Source organism: Cupressus sempervirens, chromosome 3 (assembly GCF_028749045.1).
Source record: "Cupressus sempervirens isolate cs-2001-9-10 chromosome 3, ASM2874904v1, whole genome shotgun sequence".
NCBI classification, from domain to species: domain Eukaryota; kingdom Viridiplantae; phylum Streptophyta; class Pinopsida; order Cupressales; family Cupressaceae; genus Cupressus; species Cupressus sempervirens.
Genome location: NC_143120.1, coordinates 30,962,202 through 30,985,981, shown reverse-complemented (window position 1 = coordinate 30,985,981; position 23,780 = coordinate 30,962,202). Strand labels below are relative to the sequence as shown.

General features: G+C 37.1%; 1 pseudogene; it reads left to right on the top strand.

Moving 5' to 3' along the window:
• The first annotated feature begins 6,611 nt into the window (after positions 1-6,611).
• LOC149564623 (adenosylhomocysteinase-like) lies at positions 6,612-16,987 on the top strand (annotated as a pseudogene).
• Positions 16,988-23,780: the final 6,793 nt, after the last annotated feature.

Genomic DNA, 23,780 nt, shown 5'->3' with positions numbered 1-23,780 from the left:
CATAAGGCAAGGCTGGTAGTCAAGGGCTACAAACAGCAGTATGACACAGATTATGATGAGACATATGCCCTGGTTGCAAGAATAGAAACTGTGCGTGCTGTCATAGCAATTGCAACTCAGCACAAATGGAAGGTATATCAAATAGATGTGAAGTCTGCCTTCCTAAATGGTATATTGAAAGAAGAAGTCTATGTAGAGCAGCCACCTGGTTATGAAGTTGCAGATGAAGAACACAAAGTATATAGATTGAAGAGAGCTCTTTATGGGCTCAAGCAAGCTCCACGGGCATGGTACAATAGGATTGACTCATATTTGATGAGAAATGACTTTATGAAAAGTAATTGTGAGCCTACTCTCTACATCAAGGCAGCAAATGGAAATGTGTTGATTATTGTCTTGTATGTAAATGACTTGATTTTTACTGGTAATGACAAGGCTCTAATTAGTGAGTTCAAAGAGACTATAAAAAATGAATTTGAAATGACAAACCTAGGTCTCTTGAAGTACTTTCTAAGCATAGAAGTAAAACAAATGCATAATGACATCTTCATCTCTCAAGAAAAATATGCATGGCAGATCTTGGAGAGATTCAAAATGTATAATAGTAATGCAACCTCCACACCAACAGCAATAGGTATGAACTTGAGCAAGGAAGACTCTAGCAAGAGAGTGGATCCAACACTATACAAGAGTATAGTTGAAAGTTTAATGTACTTGACTGCAACTCGGCCAGACTTGATGCATGCAGTAAGTCTGATTTCCAGATTTATGGAAACACCAAAAGATTCCTATTGGCAAGCGGGAAAGAGGATCTTAAGGTATGTGAATGGTACCAAGGAATTTGAAATTTTGTATACTGCATCAAATAGTTTCAAGTTGGTGGGTTATATTGATAGTGATTGGGCTGGAAGGATAGATGATAGGAAGAGCACTTTCAGATATGTATTTCTTATGGGATCGGGTGCAATTTCATGGGCATCCAAGAAGCAACCTATTGTTGCTCAATCTACAGCAGAGGTTGAATATATAGCAGAAAATGCAGTAGCATGTCAAGCAATTTGGCTAAGGAGGATCTTGATAGATTTGAATAAAAGGCAAGAGGATGGAACCACAATTTATTGTGACAACATTTCATCAATTGCATTGTCCAAGAATCCAGTTTTCCATGGGAGAAGCAAACATATTGAGATCAGATATCACTTCATCAAAGAGTTGGTGGAGAATGAGGATATCAAGATGAATTTTTGTAAGTCTGAGCAGTAGCTAGCATATATTTTCACAAAGCCATTAGGCATTGGAAGTTTTGTACACCTAAGAGAGTGTCTTAGTGTAGTTGATTTGGATCAGTAGTGATCCTTGTTTGTTGGTCTCAGGACAAAGGGGGAGTGTTGAAAATTGAACATTGAGAGCCTGTAGGTTGTCCTCGAGCCCCACGCCCATCTACCCTGTTAGTTTATTTCCCGCAGGCATCCATGGACGGCAAGCATTTATTTTGGTAGGTGATTTTGAAATTTGAATGTTGAGAGGGAAAATGAAATAGGACAAAAGGAATGTTTTCTACATTCATTCATTCAGAGAGTTAGTTCAACAGAGCAGAGAAGATAAAAGTTGCAGAGTAGAGCAAAGCAAAAGGAAAGAGATCAGCAGATCTAGTTGGCAAGTGTTTCCCTTGTTCACTCTGTAAGTTTGCTATTGTTGGTTTTGTCCTGTTAAAACAGTGATTGCTCCAGGCACCATTGTATGTAGCCATTAAAGCTGCAAGTTTAAAGTTCATTGAAGTTTGAAGTTTTACCAATTTAGAGTTATTTTAAGATTTTCTGGTTGAAGCCGAATGCTCTCAGATTTTGTAATGTTTGTAATCAAAGTTGAATAGAAAGTAAGCAAGCATACTTGAATCCATTGCTCTTCCTCTATTCATTGCATTTGAGAAGTTTGTTTAGAAGCTTCAAGCTTTGGCTCTTTGGGTTTAATGGTGGAAACATTCATGTTGAAATTTCTCTAAGTTATAATTTTTCCATTTTGAGCTGAGCTCACTCGGCATTCATTGCTGCCGAGCGTTGCCTTTTGTGTGCCGAGCTTACTCGGCTTCTTCTTGTGCCGAGCTAACTCGGCACCTTCACATGCCAAGCAAACTGCCACTCGGCTCCTTAAGGTGCCGAGCAAACTGACACTCGACAATAGTTAGTGCCGAGCGAATTTAAAGTTGTGATTTATTTCTCACATCCTTGGCATGTAAAAATCGTGAACGGTTGTGGTAGCTTCCATGGTGAAGAATTCGGGGCTTTGTTTACGAGGGAAAGCTTCCGTTTCGATATTATATTTGTGCAAATATAACGTGATAAATCAATCTCTGTTGTTTTTGGAAGAGGATAAAGAGGTCTATTGGCGTCTCCTCTACGAAACAGGGGTGCCTTTGAACGCTGTTTGAATTGTTCTGCCACTACTAGAACCATTTGGAATCTTATTTTATTGGCTTTTTTAGTTCAACAGTCTTAGATTTGAAGGGATGGAAATATCATTAAATATATAAATTTTTTGAGGTCAAGAAGAAATTTTATATGAAATCTAGAATATTTTGAGCTATTTAGAAAGGGAAGAAAAACAAGAATATTTTGAGCTACTCAGAAAGGGAAGAAAAAGCACCATGGCTCTAAATAAATTTGTCGCATTTAAGTGACTGACAAGTACATGCCAGTCAGGACAAGTTTGGTCCAGCCGTCAAGGTTATTGGATCTTAATATCTCATATCATTACGCTAGAAAAATTGCCATTTCCTACGCTAAAATTGGAAGTTAATACGTCCTAAAAATTGGAGGTTTACATAAAGATCATGTCTGTAAGATTATTTTAATCGATATATTTAGTTTATAGTTAGTAATAGATAAATGAAAATTAATTAAAAGAGTTCTTATTGTAATCACTGTCAGCACCCTCTTATTATATTTTATTCAAATGAATGATTTAAAAAAAAAATTAGATTAAGAATCAAAAATAAGAAATTACATGGCTTTAAAAACATCCAACAGCTATAACAACATTGTTACAGCATAATTACTAGAACATTTTCATTACATCAGACTTAATCATAGCTGCAGCAATGTTGGATAAATATGATAACTGGACGAGGCAGCCAACAAAGTAATATAATATGGGGCTCTCCACACCACAATCCACTTAACCAATGAGTTGGAAATCCCATCTTGTCGAGTCATTTCTAAACTTGCTGCATAGCGTCTAGAATGAAGGAGAGAAATTATAATAATTAATTTCTCTCACTTTTTGAACATGAATTGAATTCCATATTTTCACAATTTTAACAAAATATTTTAATGATGCATATTTATGAAGAGTAGGCAAACCTACTTAGAAAAGCAATTGCAACTCTTTTTTTTATTACCTACGATTCTACCCTTCAAGGCAACTTGTCTCCAAAGCTTGAACAAATGAAGACGTGTCTAAAGCTCATTTGACTTTTAGTTGCATTAAAATTGTGTATGATATTTAAAATGTAAGTCTTATCATTGATAGAGAAATGGATTGTGGACTAATTTTGTTACATACAAATCATTTAAAATTATACAAAGCATAGTTTTTTAAATATATATAAATTAAAATAATTGTATCTATTATCTACAAATCAATTTAAATTTACAACATATTAATCTTAATATAATATTTAAGATATCTAATTGATTATTAAATTGATTAAAAGTCCCTTAAATTAACTTGTCCTAATTTAAGTCAAATCACAAAGAATTTTGGCACCTCTTGATCTTCTTGTACAATAATTTCATCACATAATGCAAGGAAGTAATATAATTGAAGTTTGTGCACTAAACAAAGATTCAACCAATCACACATAACAAGATTTTTTTTTAAGCTCACCCAATATGCTTATAAATCTATGGTTGTTGGTATAATAATTGCAAAAGGTCAAATATCAAAACTCAATATTTGTGCAGTCAAAGAAATTTTCAGAAATCCAAACTTAATGTAATGAATTGTCACTCAAAATCAGAACTAACAACTACTGTAACTTCATTCCAAAAAAAAAGAAATATTTAGATTTGAAAAGATGTTCATACAAATATATCCCATACAAATATAAAGAGAAAACAACACCCATAATAGATCCCTGGTACAAAGGAGACAATAACCAATGAATCAAAATTCTTACATACAACCATTATTATAAAGTCCACTACCATCAATACTTTTGAGGTCACCATTCACATTGACCTCTAGAAATGCCTGCCTTCCTGAAATATAAAGCAAAGTAGGGTATTCACTGTAACAACATTTTAAGTTAAAATCTTGGCATTACATACCTAAGAGTGCAAGACATTTTCTTATTTAAAAACTCAAAGCTAAACAACTAATGGATCATAGTCTTTGCACAAACCTCAAACTTCATTGATACATATATTTTACAGTTGATGCATACATCAAATTCATGTCATAAAATCAATTATAAACTCCTTGAAGGAGAAATAAGAATTCAGACATGAAAAATCTCTATGGATCAAATTCTCCAAATTTCCAAGAGTAGCTATTTTCTTATCCGATTCATCTCCATTCCCACCCACAAATATTTTGATTTGTGTGATGAATACCTCCAATCTACTAAACCCACAATTTGACAATGAAACAAAGTATAGAATATAAGACATCGATTCGATTGGTTACTCAATAGTCTTGGCCATGACCTTGTGTTATGTTGAAAATATGTATTTGCAAGATAGAGGGAGGCATTTCACATTAATTAGAATTAATTATGTGTTTCACAATGTAAATTTCTCTCTATTTTCAGCTTTTTGACATGCAAATTGTGAAGATGGAAGTGGAATAGGAAAGGTTGTGGAATAGGAAACATTTCTTTTTTCTTACAACGATTTTTTCGATGACCTCCTATAGAGGGTATTATGCCACTGTAGAGTTACGCTTTGGGCCTAAAAATCACATTCCAAGAAGTATATAAGTTTTTTTTTCTTATAGATTTATCACATATTAAAATAATTTAAAAATTAAATTAAATTCTTCACATAAACATGTGACTATAACCATCAAATTTTTAATAAAAAAATTAAAAATTAAAAAAAATCTAATACATGAATACAAACCAATTTACAGATAAGATGGTTTATTTCTCTATCAAACTTTTCACATAAATTTTTGACCGTAGAAGATAAGAAAGATGAGACTGACGATGAATGGACAGGTCGATGAGTAAGGCGGATCAAATGTTTATGATGCTGAAATTTTCACGTCCATGTCAAGTCAATGTCTGTATTGTTCTGATTCAGAAAAGTTAAATGGTCTTTTCATTTTCTTTAGCAGTGACTTTGTCATTTCATGCTCAGCCTGACATTCATTTCTTTCTTCTCAACCTCGTCTAAATATTAATACTTCTTTGTTGTGTTGAATTTATATAAAGATCATGTCTGTAAGATTATTTGGCAGCATGGATGCTCCTCAGTCCTTAGCTCTTAGCCGAAGAGGTTTCAGGCACGCGTGGGCCCGTATCGAGTACCTAAAACGTCTTTGTGGATGACCTCCATCGAATTTTTTATTTTATTTTAATCGATATATTTAATTTATAGTTAGTAATCAAATAAATGAAAATTAATTAAATGAGTTCTTATTGTATCACTGTCAACACCCTCTTATTAGATTTTATTCAAATGAAAGTTTAAAAAAAAAATTAAAAATCAAAAATAAGAATTACATAGCTTTAAAAAATAGAGCAGCTGTAACAACATTGTTACAGTATAATTACTAGAACATTTTCATTACATCAAACTTAATCATAACTGTAGTAATGTTGGATAAACATAATAACTGGAGGAAATAGCCAACATAGTAATATGATATGGGGCTCTCCAAATCACGACCCACTTAACCAATGAGTTGGAAATCCCATCTTGTTGAGTCATCTCTAAACTTGCTGCATAGTGTCTAGAATGAAGGAGAGAAATTATAATAATTAATTTCACTCACTTTTTGAACATGAATGAATTCCATATTTTCACAATTTTAACAAAATATTTTAATGATGCATATTGATGAAGAGTAGGCAAACCTACTTAGGAAAGCAATTGCAACTCATTTTTTTATTACCTATGATTCTGCCCTTCAACACAACTTGTCTCCAAAGCTTGAACAAATGAAGACATGTCTAAAGCTCATTTGACTTTTAGTTGCATTAAAATTGTGTATGATATTTAAAATGTAAGTCTTATCATTGATAGAGAAATGGATTGTGTACATCATTAAATTTCCTTCATTCACTCATTAGAATTCATAAGTGGACAATTTCTAAGATGACTTGGTTTACACCAGACAAAATACAAAGACTTCATCACTCATTTGTTATTTTGAATAACATCAAAACATTAAAAGCTCCACATGTTTGATATTTGAATTGTGAGTCCCACAAAGATGGGAACCCCAACAGAAAGGTCACCTCAATGTCTATTAAGGATGCACTATCACCATAAATGAGAGTTCATCATAGTAGGGTATGATTCAACGGACTAGATTTCATCTCAAGTACTTCATCAAGATTTTTGTATATATAAATAGATTGTTTCATCTGAGTTCATTGTGTGGAGGGTATCTGTGATTCTTCTTAATTACACTACCAACCGCCATGGCCCTTGTTGTAGAGAAGATGGTGTTGGGGAGGGAATACAAGGTTAAAGACATGTCACTGGATAACTTTGGTCGTATGGAGCTTCAGCTTTCCCAAGTGGAAATGCCTGGGCTCATGGCCTGCAGGGCTGAGTATGGTAATGTGCAACCATTGAAGGGAGCCAGAATCATAGGCTGCCTTCATATGACCATCTAGACTGCAGTTCTTATAGAAACCCTAATTGCCCTCAGAGCTCAGGTCAGATGGTGCTCCTCCAATATTTTCTCTACTCGGGTATACTTTGGCGCTTGTGCCATTCAAGTTATCATTAAGATGAGAGAACTAAATCCATTCTTGGTATATTCAATATTTGTGTTTCAAATGGTACTATATAATCTGTCAAATCTGTCATTAATATAATATAACTCAAAAAAGAACAATGATCCATATATATTCATTTTAGGTGATGTTATTATAGATTTTTATCTTTATTGTTATTTTCTTGTAAGACTAATTGTGTTTGGTGATCCTAACTTTATCTTAGATGATATCAGCAAGGATGGCTATCTTTTGTGTCAATTTCAATTTGGTTTGCATTTGGTGAGCAGTATTTTAGGTGATCTTATTAACATCCAAATCTTCATGTTAGCTTGGCATGCTTTCGAAATTTGATTATGTATATTTTTTCAATCATGAGCATTCTGAATCATACTTTGTGATTCATTATTAAGATGAGATAACCAAAGAAAAGAAGCAACCAGCTATTTATTCATCTTAGGTGATGCTATTATTGGAATATTAATTATGGTTGTTTGTTTCTCCCTGGAGCCAAATGCCCACCTACCTCCCTAACGACTTGCAGAACGATCAAATGAATTTATTGCTGGTAGGTAAAATTTTGAAATTCAAAAATGGGGGGAAAATATTTTGCTGAAGTCAAAAGGAATGTTTTATCATTCATTCGACGAGTTAAGTAGACAGAGAAGAAGTTGCAGAGCAGAGAAGGCAGAGAGAAAAGTGATCAGCAGATCAGTCGTTGTAGAGACAGAAGGAATCATTGTCGTGCCTGCAGTTGCACATGGTTCTACCTGTCATTCTGTAAGTTCATAGTTCATAGTTTTTTTTTTTTCATTCATCTTGTTGAAGCAGTGATTGCTCTAGGCGTTATTGTATGTAGCCATTAGAGCTGCAAGTTTGAAGTTTTATCAGTTTAAAGTGTTAGGGTTATTTTAGGGTTTTCTGGTTGAAGCCGAATGCTCCCAAATTTGTAATAGTTTGAATCCAAGTTAAATAGAAAGCAAGTAGGCATACTTGATTCCATTGTTGTCTCTCTTCTACTCAGTGCATTTTGGAAAGCTTATTTGAAAGTTTGAAGCTTTGGGTCTTTAGTTTTAATGGTGAAAATGTTCATGTTATAAGCTTGCACTTGGTATTGTCTTTGGTAGAAGTCTTTCTCTGGAGTGGCTACTGAGTACACTCAGTGCCTTCTTCTACCGAGCTCCACTCTCCTGTGGCTATCGAGTTCACTCAGTAATTGCTTTGTCTACCGAGTTCACTTGGTAATCACACCCCCTTTGGTTACCGAGTTGTGAGCTCTTCATTTATTGAGCTCACTCGGTATCCTTTGCTTATCGAGCTCACTCGATATCCTTTGGTTACTGAGTTGTGTGTTTACCGAGCTCACTCGGTAACCTCTCCTGCCACCTATTTTTCTTTGGTTACCGAGAAAAATTTATCACTAGGTAATAGTTGCTCCTAAGCAATTATTTTTAGGGTTAGGTTGTGAGTTTATTTTTTTGTTTTAATATTTCTCATATGGTAGTAGAGCTTTGAGGCCCCACATCCACAGTGAGTTAGGGCATTTTTTTTCTGAGATATTTATCATGGCAGGAGATGCAACAAAGGTATGGCAGCAACCACCATCATTCAATGGACAAAATTATGATACGTTTGCAAAGAAAATGAAGACCATTATGGTTGCAAATGATTTGTGGGAGTTTGTAGTCAATGGATTCAATGATGTGACTAATCCAACTTAGTATGCTGCCCTCACAAATGCATAGAAGACTCATTTGAAAGAGTCAAAGAGGAAGGATGCTAAGGCATTAAGTCTTATTTAAGCAGCAATGACAGAGACAATTTTCCCAAAGATTGCAGCAGCAAATTATGCAAAGGAAGCTTGGAATATCCTTGAGACAAACTTCAAGGGGACTGATAAAGTCCGCACAGTAAAGCTACAGAATATAAGGACGGAGTTTGAGAACCTTTAGATGAAGGAGAATGAATCAGTTGCTGACTTCAGTTCAAGAACCTCCAATGTGATTAACCAACTGAAGTCAAATGGAGAAGACTATCAAGAGTAGAGGATAGTGGAAAAGATATTGAGGAGTTTACCTCATAAGTATGACAATTTGGTCATGACCATAGAAGAGGCAAAAGACCTCATTGTTTTGACAATGGATGAGTTGATGGGTACACTTCAAACCCATGAGCACAGGATCAATAGTTCTACTTCTTCATCTTCTCAAGAGCAAGCATTCAAGGCTCAGTCAAATCCAAGAGGAAGGGGGAGAGGAAGAAATGGCTCAAGAAAAAACTCCAGAGGCAGAGGCTGAGGTAATGGAGGACAAAGAAATGCTATAGTAGAAAGCTCAGGAAGAGCAGATGGAGCAAGTAGCTCTCAAAATACTTCAAGAGGAGGTAAGAAAAACTACAACTCAAATAAGAGTAATGTAGAATGCTAGTACTGTCATAAATATGGGCATTATGCAAATGAATGTTGGAAAAAGCGGAAAGATCAGTCAGGATAAGAAAATGTGGCTGATGTGAATATCGGAAGTGAAAACACTGCCTTCATCATGCGTAATGTTGGTGAAGAAGGGAGCCCTGAGGTTTGGTACCTTGATAGTGGATGTAGCAACCACATGAGTGGTAATGAAACCTTGTCTTCATTCATTGACAAGAGTTTCAAATCAGAAATTAAGATGGGTAACAATGGAACCCTACCAGTTGTGGGAAAAGGATCTATTATGGTCCGCACCAAGAAAGGTGAGAAAATTGAAATACAAAATGTGTATTTCACCCCTGGTATGAAGCACAATTTGATGAGCATTGGTAAGCTCATTCAAAATGGATACAAAGTGCTGATGGAGAATGACATGTGTGTTATTCAAGAAAAGGATGGGACCAAAAATTTACTTGCAGCAGTTGAAATGACCAAGAACATAATGTTTCCCTTGAGGATTGAGACATGTTTCTCATCTCAAGTTTGTGCTGCACATCCCACACAATCAGCTCTAAGGAGTGTGATTGAAGACCCCTCATGACTATGGCACCTCAGGTATGGTCATCTTGGCTATGCTAGTTTAAATTTATTGTCAAATAAAAGAATGGTTGAAGGTTTTCCACGAATAGGAAATTCATGTGACAAGTGTGAGGCTTGTATTTTGGGTAAGCAACATAGACTTCCCTTTAATTCTGGAAATTCTAGGAGGGCTAGATATCCTTTAGAATTAGTGCATACTAACCTAGTCGGTCCTATGCAAGTTACTTCCATTGGGGGGAGTACTTATTTCATGACATTCATTGATGATTTCAGTCGTAGGACATGGGTGTATTTCTTAAAGAATAAATCTAAAGCATTTGATAAATTTGTAGAATTTAAAGCCCAGACTGAAAGAGAATGTGGACATTATATCAAGGTCCTAAGATCAGATAGAGGAGGGGAGTATACCTCCAATTTTTTTGTAAAATTTTGTAGGAAACATGGCATAAAGAAAGAGCTCACAGCCAGCTATACACCACAGTAGAATGGAGTGGCTGAAAGAAAGAACAGGACCATTGTTGAAATGGCAAGGAGCATGATGAAAGAGAAAGGTCTCCTAACTGAATTTTGGGGAGAGGCTGTGGCAACAACAATTTACCTAATTAATAGGTGTCCTACAAAGGCAGTTCGTGACAAAATTTAAATGGAAGCTTGGTCACGAATAAGATGGACAGTTGAACACCTAAGGGTGTTTGGATGTGTTGCATATGCACACATGCCTAAAGAGCAAAGGAAAAAATTTGATGACAGAGGTGTGAAATGCATTTTCACAGGGTACAACCCAGAATCAAAGGCATACAGATTGTATGACCCATTCAACAACAAGATGATGCTTTCAAGAGATGTGGAATTTCTTGAAAATCAGTCTTGGTATGGTTCAAATGATGAGTCACCAAGCACTTCTAGTAAAGTTCCATTTATGAATGAAGAGGATGTTGATGAATAGCAAGAAGAAGGAGCAGATAGAAGGAAAGGCAAGTAGCCTCAGTCAATACCGAGCTCCTCTAGGCATGACCGAGTGTCAGGGCCAAGCAGCAACAGTGAAGATTCTAATCCCACACTCTCCTCCCTATTATCAAGAAAGACCAAGAGTCTTAGGGAGATATACCAAGATGAACGGTATGAAGATTATGATGAGAGTGTTAATTTTGCATTATTTTCTCATAGTGATCCAGTTTATTTTGAAGAAGCTATTAAGGAGAAGAAATGATGTAAGGCCATGGATGAGGAAATAGATGTTATAGAAAGGAATGAGACATGGGAGCTAACTGAATTTCCTCCAAAGAAGCAAGTGATTGGAGTGAAATGAGTCTACAAGACCAAATGCAATGCTGAAGGCAAAATTGATAGGCATAAGGCAAGGTTGGTAGTCAAGGGCTACAAATAGCAGTATGGAAGAGACTATGATGAGACCTATGCCTCTGTTGCAAGAATGTAAACCGTGTGTGCTGTCATAGCAATTGCAGCTCAGCACAAATGGAAGGTATTTCAAATGGATGTGAAGTCTACCTTCTTAAATGGTGTATTGAAGGAAGAAGTATATGTGGAGCAACCACCTAGTTATGAAGTTGCAGGTGAAGAGCATAAAGTATATAGATTGAAGAGAGCTCTCTATGGGCTCAAGCAAGCTCCAAGGGCATGGTATAATAGGATTGACTCATATTTGATGAGTAATGGCTTTAGCAAAAACAATGGTGAGCCCACTCTTTACATCAAGGCAGTAGATGGTAATGTTTTGATTGTTGTCTTGTATGTAGATGATTTGATTTTTTCTGGAAATGATAAGGCTCTAATTGGTGAGTTCAAAGAGGCCATGAAAAGTGAATTTGAGATGACAGACCTAGGTCTCTTGAAATACTTTCTAGGCATAGAAGTAAAACAAATGCATGATGGCATCTTCATCTCCCAAGAAAAGTATGCAAGGCAGATCTTGGAGAGATTCAAAATGCAGAATAGTAAGGCAGCCCCCACACCAATAGCAATAGGTCTGAAGTTGAGCAAGGAAGACTCTAGCAAGAGAGTGGATCCAACACTATACAAGAGTATGGTTGGAAGTCTAATGTATTTGACAGCAACTCGGCCAGACCTAATGCATGCAGTTAGCTTGATTTCTAGATTTATGGAAACACCAAGGGATTTCCATTGGCAAGCGGAAAAAAGGATCCTAAGGTATGTGAAGGGTACCAAGGGATTTGGGATTTTGTATACTGCAAATGATGGTTTCAAGTTGGTGGGATACACAGATAGTGATTGGGCTAGAAGTATAGATGATAGGAAGAGAACTTCCAGATATATGTTCCATATGGGATCGGGTGAAATTTCATGGGCATCCAAGAAGCAACCTATTGTTGCTCAATCTACAGTAGATGCTGAATATACAGCAGCAAATGTAGCAACATGTCAGGCAATTTGGCTAAGGAGGATCTTGATAGATTTGAATGAAAGGCAAGAGGATGGAACCACAATTTATTGTGACAACATCTCATCAATTGCATTGTCTAAGAATCCAGTCTTCCATGGGAGAAGCAAACATATAGAGATCAAATATCACTTCATCAGAGAGCTGGTGGAGAATGGGGATATCAAAATTGAATATTGCAAGTCTGAGCAGTAGCTAGCAGACATTTTTACCAAACCATTAGGCATTGGGACTTTTGTACACCTAAGAGAGTGTCTTGGTGTAGTTGATTTGGATCAGTAGTGATCCTTGTTTGTTTGGCTTGAGATAAAGAGGGAGTGTTGGAATATTAATTATGGTTAGTTGTTTCTCCCTGGAGCCAAATGCCCACCTACCTCCCTGACGGATTGTAAAATGATCAAACAAATTTATTGCTGGTAGGTGAAATTTTGAAATTCAAAAATGGGAGGAAAATATTTTGCTAAAGTCAAAAGGAATGTTTTATCATTCATTCGACAAGTTAAGTAGACAAAGAAGAAGTTGAAGAGTAGAGAGGGTAGAGAGAAAAGTGATCAACAGATCAGTCGTTGCAGAGACAGAAGGAATCATTGTCGTGCCTGCAATTGCACATGGTTCTACCTGTCATTCTGTAAGTTCATAGTTCATAGTTTATTTTTTTTCATTCATCTTGTTGAAGCAATGATTGCTCCAGGCATTATTGTATGCTACCATTAGAGTTGCAAGTTTGAAGTTTTATCAGTTTAAAGTGTTAGGGTTATTTTAGGGTTTTCTGGTTGAAGCCGAATGCTCCTAGATTTGTAATAGTTTGAATCCAAGTTAAATAGAAAGCAAGTAGGCATACTTGATTCCATTGTTTTCTCTCTTCTACTCAATGCATTTTGGAAAGCTTATTTGAAAGTTTGAAGCTTTGGGTCTCTGGTTTTAATGGTGGAAATGTTCACGTTATAAGCTTGCACTCGGTATTGTCTTTGGTAGAAGTCTTTCTCTACAATGGCTACTGAGTACACTTGGTGCCTTCTTCTACCGAGCTCCACTCTCCTGTGGCTACCGAGTTCACTCGATAATTGCTTTGTCTACCGAGTTCACTCAGTAATCACACCCCCTTTGGTTACCAAGTTGTGAACTCTTCATTTACCAAGCTCACTCGGTATCCTTTTCTTACTGAGCTCACTCGGTATCCTTTGGTTACCGAGCTCACTCGGTAACCTCTCCTACCACCTATTTTTCTTTGGTTATCGAGCAAAATTTATCACTCAGTAATAGTTGCTCCCAAGCAATTATTTTTAGGGTTAGGTTGTCAGTTTTTTTTTTGTTTTAATATTTCTCACAGCTATTATACACTAGTATTTCCACTGTTATTTCCTTGTGTACTTAGAATAGTGACCCTCCCTCATATTTATGTCATTATAGTTGGGTATCTCTTATGTTGTACTAGCATGGAGGACTTGCTTTTGATGATCTACACTTTAGAATATGTTGGGTTATAGATGAGTAGCTCTTAAATGTCATTCTCCATTGTAACTCTTATGTTTGACGCTAGTGTTAAAGTGTTATTTAACTCTATCTAGTGTTGGCCCTTTGGACTTGTTCTCTGTTGTTTGTACCATAGGTCAGCACCCTCTTGCTGCCTTTTCTTATCAAAAACTCTTATGTCATTCTATAAATATAAATCTTGGTGAGGTTATGTGCAGCTCATCTTAGAATATGTTGTGCTATAGATGAGTAGTTCTTATGTCATTCTCTAAAGATAAATCTCTAAGGACTTTTGACTGTCTTTGAATAGTTCCTAGTGCATTCTTAAAATTTGTAATTATTATGTAAAAAGAATAGTATCCAAAATATTTTTGGATGGTGTCCTCATGACTTAAATTTAGGAGTGAGATTTTGTCGAGCTTCAATATCATAAAATATAAAGACAATTATATTCACAATGGTAAACATAAATGAATGTCTTAAAGAAAAATAAAACTTAGATAAATTAAAGAACGTTTAAAGACTATGATATAGAGGAAGATATCAACATCACCTAGTATTCTAGCTATAAAGTTGTTATGTAACAAATATACATTAAACATTTTAAAACCTACAATATTGAAAATATAAGCACCATAATTTAGTGATAGATCTCTAGCCCATCTCACCCCCTTTTTCCATTTCTAACAAATGCAACTTGAGAAAATAAACATAAAGTTCCGTGCCTTAGAAAATCTTTCAAAGAGATCTTTTTAATTGGGAGTATTTTTCAACCACAAAATCTTTTAGCTAAAGACAATAGGCTTATGGAGAATCAGTCAACTTCACCAGTAAACCAAAAGCATGTTAGCAATAGAACATTTCTTTAACTTTAAAATTCAGTAAACCAAAAGCATGTTAACAATCGAACATTTTTTTTAATTTTAAAACCTCAATTACCTCAGCTTCATCACATAAACTAGACCAAATTTTTTCCTTAAATTTTTCTTTAAATTCTCACTCATCCACACTCCATTTTCTCTAATGATTTAGTTTTGTGATTCCTATTTTTCAACTATTATGAATTTTTTTAATAATTATATACATTTTATTTCTAATTCCAATTAAGTTTAAGTTATGTTTTCTACTTTGCCCTTTTTATTCTTTTGATTCTATTTCTACTCTTTTGAGTCTATCTCTACTTAGAAAGGCTTTCAAAGTAGCCCATGCTAATCATTCGAACTCACTGCAACAAGAATGTGGGATATTCTTTGAAGGTTGGGTAAAGTGCCTATAATTTGATAGTTTTGTTCAATTATATTGGCCTTTCTTTGTGATATGGTTTCATAATTCATCTTACAGGACCATGCTGCAGCAGCTATAGCTTGAGAAAGTGCATCTGTGTTTGCATGGAAGGGGGAGACACTCCAAGAATATTAGTGGTGTGTGGAGAAGGCTTTGGATTGGGGTCATTCTGGTGGCCCAGATTTTATTGTTGATGATGGACCTGATGTCACATTGCCAATCCATGAGGGTGTCAAGGCTGAGGAAGAGTTTTCCAAGTCTAGCAAGATTCCCGATCTTTCTTCATCTTCCAATCCTGAGTTTCAAATTATTTTGGGATTGATCAAGGATAGTCTCCTGGAAGACCCCTTCAAGTTTCACAAGATGAAGGATAGGTTGGTGGGTGTATCTAAGGAAACCACTAGAGGGGTTCAAAGGCTGCACCAGATACAGGCTTTTGGTTCTCTACTGTTCCCTGCCATTGGTGTTAATGATTTTGTTACTAAGAGTAAGGTATGGACTTTGTTCTATAAGAGTTTTGTGTTTTGGTTTAGTTTATTTTAGCATTGTGGGTTTTTATCAATGGAATTGGCTTTTAGGAGTGATTGCTAGTGTGCATTTGGGTCTGATTGTATAAAAATGAATTTCACATCAACATTTTGGATTAAACTCTATGATCCATCACTAGGATGAGGGAGAGAATGGTTCGAATGATGGATTATGATTGGAAAGGGTGATGTGTATTTGTTTTACACAATTAGACTTACAAGCACAATAACAATAATTCATGGATTGTAGAAGTTTGGAAAGTACAATCTTCATACAACTTCCATCTAATCTTAGGGTTTTTGTGGACTACCTAAAATTCCTCTCTAGAAAATTTAGGTTTTTCCTAGTATAGATATGATTTTAAGGATGACATTTTTTTATCCTCTATTTTCATAGGATGAAATTTAATTTGTGTTGTTGGTTTCCTTGAATCTAATTGTACCTTGCTTACTTTGCAGTTTGACAACTTGTATGGATGTAGAGACTCTCTTGTAGATGGTTTGATGAGAGGCACTGATGTGATGATTGTGAGCAAGGTTGCTGTTGTGTGTGGATATGGAGATGTTGGCAAGGGTTGTGCTACAGCCTTAAAGGCCGCTGGAGCTAGAGTCGTTGTAATAGAGATTGACCCAATTTGTGCCCTGCAAGCCCTAATGGAAGGCATATATGTTCTTACTCTAGAGGATGTGGTGAGCACTGCTGATATCTTTGTTACAACAACAGTGAATAGGGACATTATCATGGTGGAGGACATGAGGAGGATGAAGAAAAATGCCATTGTTTGCAACATTGGCCATTTTAACAATGAGATTGATATGTAGGGGCTTGTAAACTACCCTGGTGTTAAGAAGATGACAATTAAGCCTCAAACAAACAAATGGGTGTTCCCTGAAACAAACTTTGGTATCATTGTCCTTGCAGAGAGGTGTCTCATGAACTTGGGTTGTGCCACTGGCCACCTTAGTTTTGTCATGTCTTGCTCATTCACAAATCAAGTATGGTATTGATAAGGAAATGGCAATACTAGTCCTAAAAAACATTGAATTTTCTTGTGTGTGTACTATGTGGAGTTGAGGTATTGTATTCATGAATGTGTGCATTGTATTGTGTGTTGTAGGTTATTGCACAATTGGAGCTATGGAATGAGAGGAACACAGGAAAGTATGAGAAGAAGGTATATGTGTTGCCCAAGCATTCAGATGAGAAGGTGGTTGGTCTGCATTTGACCAAGTTGGGAGCCAAACTTACAAAGCTTTCTCCAAAGTAAGCTACGTACATTAATGTTCCTATTGAGGGTCCTTACAAACCTATCCACTATAGATACTAAGTTAACCGTGATATTTTCATTATGTGGTTCATAAGAGAGTTCTTTTGCTCATAGCCAATCTAGGAACATCTTCACTATTTTCTTTCGTGCAATAAAATGCAAGATCTATCCCATTGTAGGCATATTTGCAATAATAGCATCAATTTCACTTTTCACTTACTTTATGGTAGAAGGATTTAATATCTTCTGAATCTAGAATTTTGATGTGAGGTATCTGTATTTTTTAATTTTAACTGGTGAAATATTGAAGTGGAAATGATTTTTTTTTTTTTTTGATGACTAGTCCTGTTCTATTAAAAAATATACTTAGAAAACAATTCACAAAAAAGGGGCCGGGAGATACAAGATCACCCCACGAGAGAGTTCAAACGGCCTAAGCTAGAACTAAACACACGACACCAGCTGGAAAGAGCAACTATTCATCAAAATATATATATATATATATATATAGCAACCTCAGGCTGCCAAACCAGTGGCAGCCGAGGGGGGAGGATCATCTTTGTCATTAAAGCCCCAATCATTTTTGGGATTGGGGGGCAGGCTGGGAAAAGACCAACCATCATAAGGGGCAACAACAGTAGGGGGATTAGTGGCAACCTCTGCATCTTTGACCTCAGGCCGCGGAGGAGAAATCGCCAGAGCCAGGCAAGGCCACTTGCTAGCATTATCTTGACGAGTACCAAGAGGAGGAGGCAGGGACCAGCCAGAGCCACCATGGGGTGGGGAGGCAGAGCAGTGCCTCCAACTACCAGCCCCACTACTGGGAGAGCAGTGGCAGGACGCCTGCGAGCACAGAGTGTGAGAGTGGTGGCCTGAGGAGTGGTGCTGCTGCCGACGGCCACGAGGCGTCGAGGTGTCTGCTGAGGCATCTGGAGGTACTCGAGCCATAGTGCAAGGGGCATTGCCCCAGTGGTTGAGCAGCTCCTACAGGTGAGCAACTTCCAAGGAAACTTTGTTAGCTTGCACCTGTATCTGCATAATAACATTGTTACAAATACAAGCTTTAGTGTGCATTGCAATGTTAACATCCAAAAAGTTGTGTGTGAATAAAACATCATTTCTATCTTTCCACAGAGTAAACAAAATTTCCATCCTGAATGTATGCCAGATTTGGGAGTACTTTCTAGGAATTTTGGAGGAATCACCTAGCAAGATCATGTGCCACATGAAAATGGTTCGGGCCTAAAAGGCTTGAAAAAATCATGATTCCAGTGCTAGTAATTCTGCGCACGTTTACAAAACCAAAAAATATGTAGAAAGGACTCAGGCTGACCACAAAAGGGGCATCTGGGATCAGGAACCCTTATGTACTTGAGCCAAGGCCCCAAGGGAAGACCTTGGAAGGCAAGGCATCAAGACAAATGGGCAATCTTGGGCTCAGTAATAGTGCACCAGATGGTATCGAAGCATTTTTGCCATTGAGAAAGTGAAGATTGCAAATGCCATCTCTTGTTGAGCATGTCTACCATCGGAAGATGGGGCGAAAGCCATCAGTATCCCTTATTGGGCTTGTAGTTGGAAAAAGGAGTGTCAGGAAACCACTTCCAGTCATGCCACCAAGGATGACCAGAGTGAATTCCAACCTTGTGCACCAAATGCACAGGGATGGAAGAAAGTAAAAGGTCAAAAGTTTGCCGATCTGGATGGACAAGGCAGTACTGAACCTGCATGTCTTCCCAGGTCCTGAAACTCATAGTGACTCTAGAAAAGAGATCTTTGATAGTTCTAATGCCACGTTTGAAAAAATGAAGAGCACTGGCTCCTTGGGTCTTAGCAAGAGGGCTACCCTAAATGGAAAATAGGGGAGACCACCAAATATTCTATTGATTCAAGGAGAGACCATTACGAAAGTCATCCCCAACCCAATGAAGCTAGGGCTTGATAGCCTCCCAAGATTTCTAGGTGCTCTTGATAAAAAATGAGCCCTATATGACAATAGGATCATGCATAATGGGAAGGGTTTGAAAACCAATCCCCTTCCACGTAGGTCTATTGACAGGGAAGTCAGAAGAAATGCAATGGTGAACCAGAATCTTCCAAGCTTCGTATCCAGTAATAGCTTGAATGATCCACTTGGCACAAAGTGCATGGCCTTGTTTATGAGTGGAAAGTAGACCGAGGCCACCAGATTCTTTAGGGAGGCAACAGAATTCCCAAGAAACTTTGTGAAATCCATGATGATCGAAACCAAAAGCCTAGAGGAAATCTTTGAGCAGGCGTTCCAGCTTAAGATAGGAAGCTTTGGAAGGAGCCCAATAGGAAGAATAATAAACATGGGTGGCTGCCAAAAATCTTGGAACAAATTTGGAATTAACCAGCAAGAGAGAGCGGCTTGGTAATCCAGTAATCCAGCTTTTTCACAATCTTAGCAAGGACAACATTCCAAAGCTCCAAAGGGGAAGCCTGGAAGACAAAAGGGATGCCAAGAAAATGAAAAACTTCACCGTGAGTGACCCATTTCCACTCAAACTGGCTGAGCCAGTGAGGAGCTGGCGAAAAAGACTGGTGGCAGCAGAGCATTTTATGCCATTGAATGGCAGAGCCAGAGGCTTGACAAAAAGTCTCCAGATAAGATAGCGTATTGTTGATGCATTCCTTCTCTTCAAGAAGAGTAAGGAAGGAATCACCAGCAAAATGCCCATTGACAAGCTAGGAAGTAGAATCAGGAAAGGTAATACCACGAACCAATCCTAAGGAAACAAAATGAGCAAGAAGGTACCCAAACCCATCAGCAACAAGAATGTAAAGCACAGGAGCCAAAGGGCAACCTTGTTTGATGGAGAAAAAGAGCCCAAAGGCCTCAGACTGTGAATTATTAATGGTAATGCAAGCATTAGCATCACCAAAAAACATCTCCATGGATTGAATAAAGTTGGGACCAAATCCCAGGGCCTTGAGCATAGCTAGGATGAAGGGCCATTCAATGCGGTCATATGCTTTGGCAAAATCTATCTTCAAAAAGATAGCCTTCTATTTGGACTTGCGAGCCCATTCCATCCCTTCCCAAATAGCAATAATGTTATCAAGAATGTATCTGGATTTGATTAAGCCAGTTTGCTCAGGCCACACAATTAGAGGCAGCATGTGCCTGATTTTAAGAGAGAGTGCCTTGGCAATTATCTTATAAGCCACATTCAGAAGGGTGATGGGCCTCCAATTGCATATGTCCTTCGAATCACTAGCCTTAGGTATGATTTTAATATTTCCTTTATTTATAATGGCTCCTAAGCTTTTAGAATGATATGCTTCAAGATAGAATCTGTGCAGATCAGGGCCAATTTTCTCCTAGAGGTGTTTGTAAAACTCACAGGGAAATCCATCACACCCAGGGGATTTTTCATCTGCCATAGAAAAGGAAGCCTCTTTAAGATCACTGAGGGAAAGAAGTTTCTCACAGAAAGCATGCTGCTCCCCCGCAAGGCGGTTGGGAGTAACATCGATGCATTTTTGAAGAGCCTCATCCTGGGCAATCAAATTTCCTTGTGAAGCAAAGACATTCTCATAATGATGAACGAACGCTTGCAGGATGTTGGGGAGGCTGGACAGAACCGTCGTGCCCTATTTGAGTTTATGAATCCCAACTTTGGTATGATGGGCTCGGAGAGCATGAAAAAATTCCTTTGAGGCTTTGTCTCCAACCTTCAACTAATGGAGACGAGCCTTGAGTTGAGCTCCATGGGCAGCATAGTTGTCAGCAACTTGCTTGTTATGTCGAATCTTGGCAAGATGAACTTGCAGATCCATATCAAAGGGGTTAAGAGTGAGAGCCTCAGAAGCTTTTCTAAGGGCAAGGTTGTTAGTTGCATAAGCCCTTTTTCTGAAAATGGTGACTTGACGCCCATAGATGCACAAGAATCATGCAAATCTGGCAATGGAATCATTCCACCATTGTATCCATCCCTTTTGAGAGTACGAACATGGCTCCAAGTTCCAGACATGAAGGATATGTGAGATGGTGGAAGCATGCATCAGCACTGACGTGTTGAGGTAAAACTGAGAGTTAGCCACCTTGGGGATAGCTGTTTGCCAAGTAATGCCAAAATAAATAGGATAATGGTCGGATAAAGTGACATCTAATAGGGGAATGACAGACAAATCTTGATCCTCAGAAAAGGAGAAAAAAGATTGCGCAGAGATCATGGCACGATCAAGATGTTTTAATATACGATTTGGGCCAGCTCGAAAGTTGGACCAAGTGTGCCAGACCCCACTACTCTGGCAATGGTTAGTGTTGGGATCAAACAAGCCCAATTTATTATGCATGTGGTACCAGGTTGCTCTTTCCCTAGCTATCCAACGAAAAGGCAGAATGCCTTCTTTGTCAGATGCCACTTCAACCATATTGAAGTCCCCACACATGACCCAAGTAGCTGGAGGCAAATTGTCAGCCAACCAGGCCCACAACTAGGCTCATTCAACAACGTCATTGGAAGCATAAACATTAATGACTCCAAAAGAGTGATTGTTAATAGAAAGCAAAAGCCAAACAATTCTATGTGTAGGGTCAGTACTGTGTGAAATAATAGCAGAATGAAGGTGAGGTGACAGGAGAGTAACTACACCACCTCTGCCAACATCATGTTGCAAGGAAAACATAATGCCATCCAGCCAAATGATGCGACATGCAACATCAAGCATGAAACCAGAGATCTTTAATTCTTGTAAACACAGAAAATCCAAATTACCAAGTCTATGATAGGTATCCCGAACATAGTACTTTCTGGGGAGGTCTGTAAGACCTCTAACATTCCATGAAAGGCAGTTCATGAGAACTCTTCCATGTCCTCTTTATCCTCGAGAGAGGAGTAGCTATTTTGCAAGAAGGTAGGAGCCAAGTGAAAGTCAGACGGGAAATCCTCTGAACTTATAGCCTGTCGCTTTATCTCTGGTACCTCTGCACGTCCAGGAGGACTGCAAGAACATTGCGTTGCTGGTGGAACAACGGAAGAGACCGCAAGCAGGGTGCGAGACCCGACCAAGGCAAAAGCCCTGGCGGCAGCCTTGATCCCCTATGTATTAGCAAGTTTTGAAACCTGCGAACCCCCTGAAGGAGGAACTATCGAAGCCGCCTGCGTCTCCATGCTAGGTGGTGTAGACTTTCCTATGGGAATAGGAGGAACAACGACAACCGTCGCATAAGATTAGTTGGGCTGCAAAGGGGTCGAGGCAGCCTTGCCCTTGCGTCCAACAAAAATGAAAAATTATTGGTTATTAGTTGATTTTAATTTCATCATTTGATTTAGATATTTTAAGAACAATTATGGTAAATGTTGTAATTTGTCTTTTGTAGTCTGTTCTGGCTGGATCGGTCGTGGCTACCTTGTCTAGCTATTTTTATTCCCTTTGCGTGCAGTCCTTTCTTTGGACCATAAGGCTTGGATCAATTTTTCAAAAAAAGAAACAGACATTCAAAAATAAAAGAATGTTAGTTGCATTTGGTCAGTGGAAATAGTTTAATGAGGAATAGAAAACTTGATTTGAATTATGAAAATAAAAATGCTTGTGAAGAAATAGAACAAAAATGTTTAAAGTTTTCAGGTTTAATCTTTTTGATCTAGAATTTATATTAATATATTTTTTTATGATATTTATTTTTGTATTATAATAAAAAAAATATTGTCCATACATTAAATTATCAAACTATACATGTGATTTTATAAAGTACTTAAGGATGGAATTGTAATTGTAATTATGAATGTGATAATGTAAATTTTAATGTTATTTTTGGAAGAATAAATCATGTTGTTTAGATTAATTAATAGTCATATAAGATACAATTTTAAATGAAAGAAAGTAAAATTTCTTCATTTTTTTGCAATAAAAAATTGAATATTGAAGAAATTTTCAAGGTTGATAATGATCATAATATAAGGGACAATAAGTTTTTCTCAAGTAGAGACTTAGTTTCTTTGAGAAAATTCTAGTTAAAAAGTAAATATCTCCTTTATATCTAAAGTTCTAGATAGAATCTTAGGGCTCTAAATAGCCTTTAAAAATAATTTAGTTTAGTCTACAAATCATAATTGTTAACTAGATTACAATACATGCACATGTGGAGAAACTCTTAGTGGAAGAAACCACCATCAAAGAGAACATTTAAATATATATTGCTATTTAATTTAAGAGTATATATAACAAATGTATTCCTTCAATCTAATATAAATGGGATCTAGGCTTCCACTTTTCCCTAACATAGAAATGTCATGTAAGGGGAGACAAATTTCCAAGCTTAATCCTCTTTATCATTCAAATTAGATTAGCAAGACCCAAAGAGATAAAGGGATGTCAATGCTAAACTCAAATTGTATTAAGGATGTAAGTCAAGGAATAACACTTTTCTATGTGTGATGAAGTGTAAACGTGAATGCAAGATTGAACTAATTGACTAATACGTGAATGCAAGATTGAACTAATTGACTAAGTAAGGTATGTAATGTAGATCTAGATGCTAGATGTGTACAACCAACCTAATCAAGATATGTAATTATATTTAAACTAAAAGTTGAAATGAATGATAGAGTACTCACCTTGAAATTTGTAGAGGAAAGTGTCTTTTTCATCATATGTTGCCATCGATGCAAAAGGGGGAGATTGTTGGAATGTTAGGATTTTGGGATATTGTTGACTTGTTGGCAATTGGATTGGATGCTTATGTGTTGCACTCATGAAAAGTTTGTCATTGACATCAACATATATGTATTTGAGTTCATATTTGACAGATTTTATGTACATTTCAAAAGTTGGTTTGGCCAAGGAAGTTGGAATATGATGGTTTAAGCTATGATTAATGTTT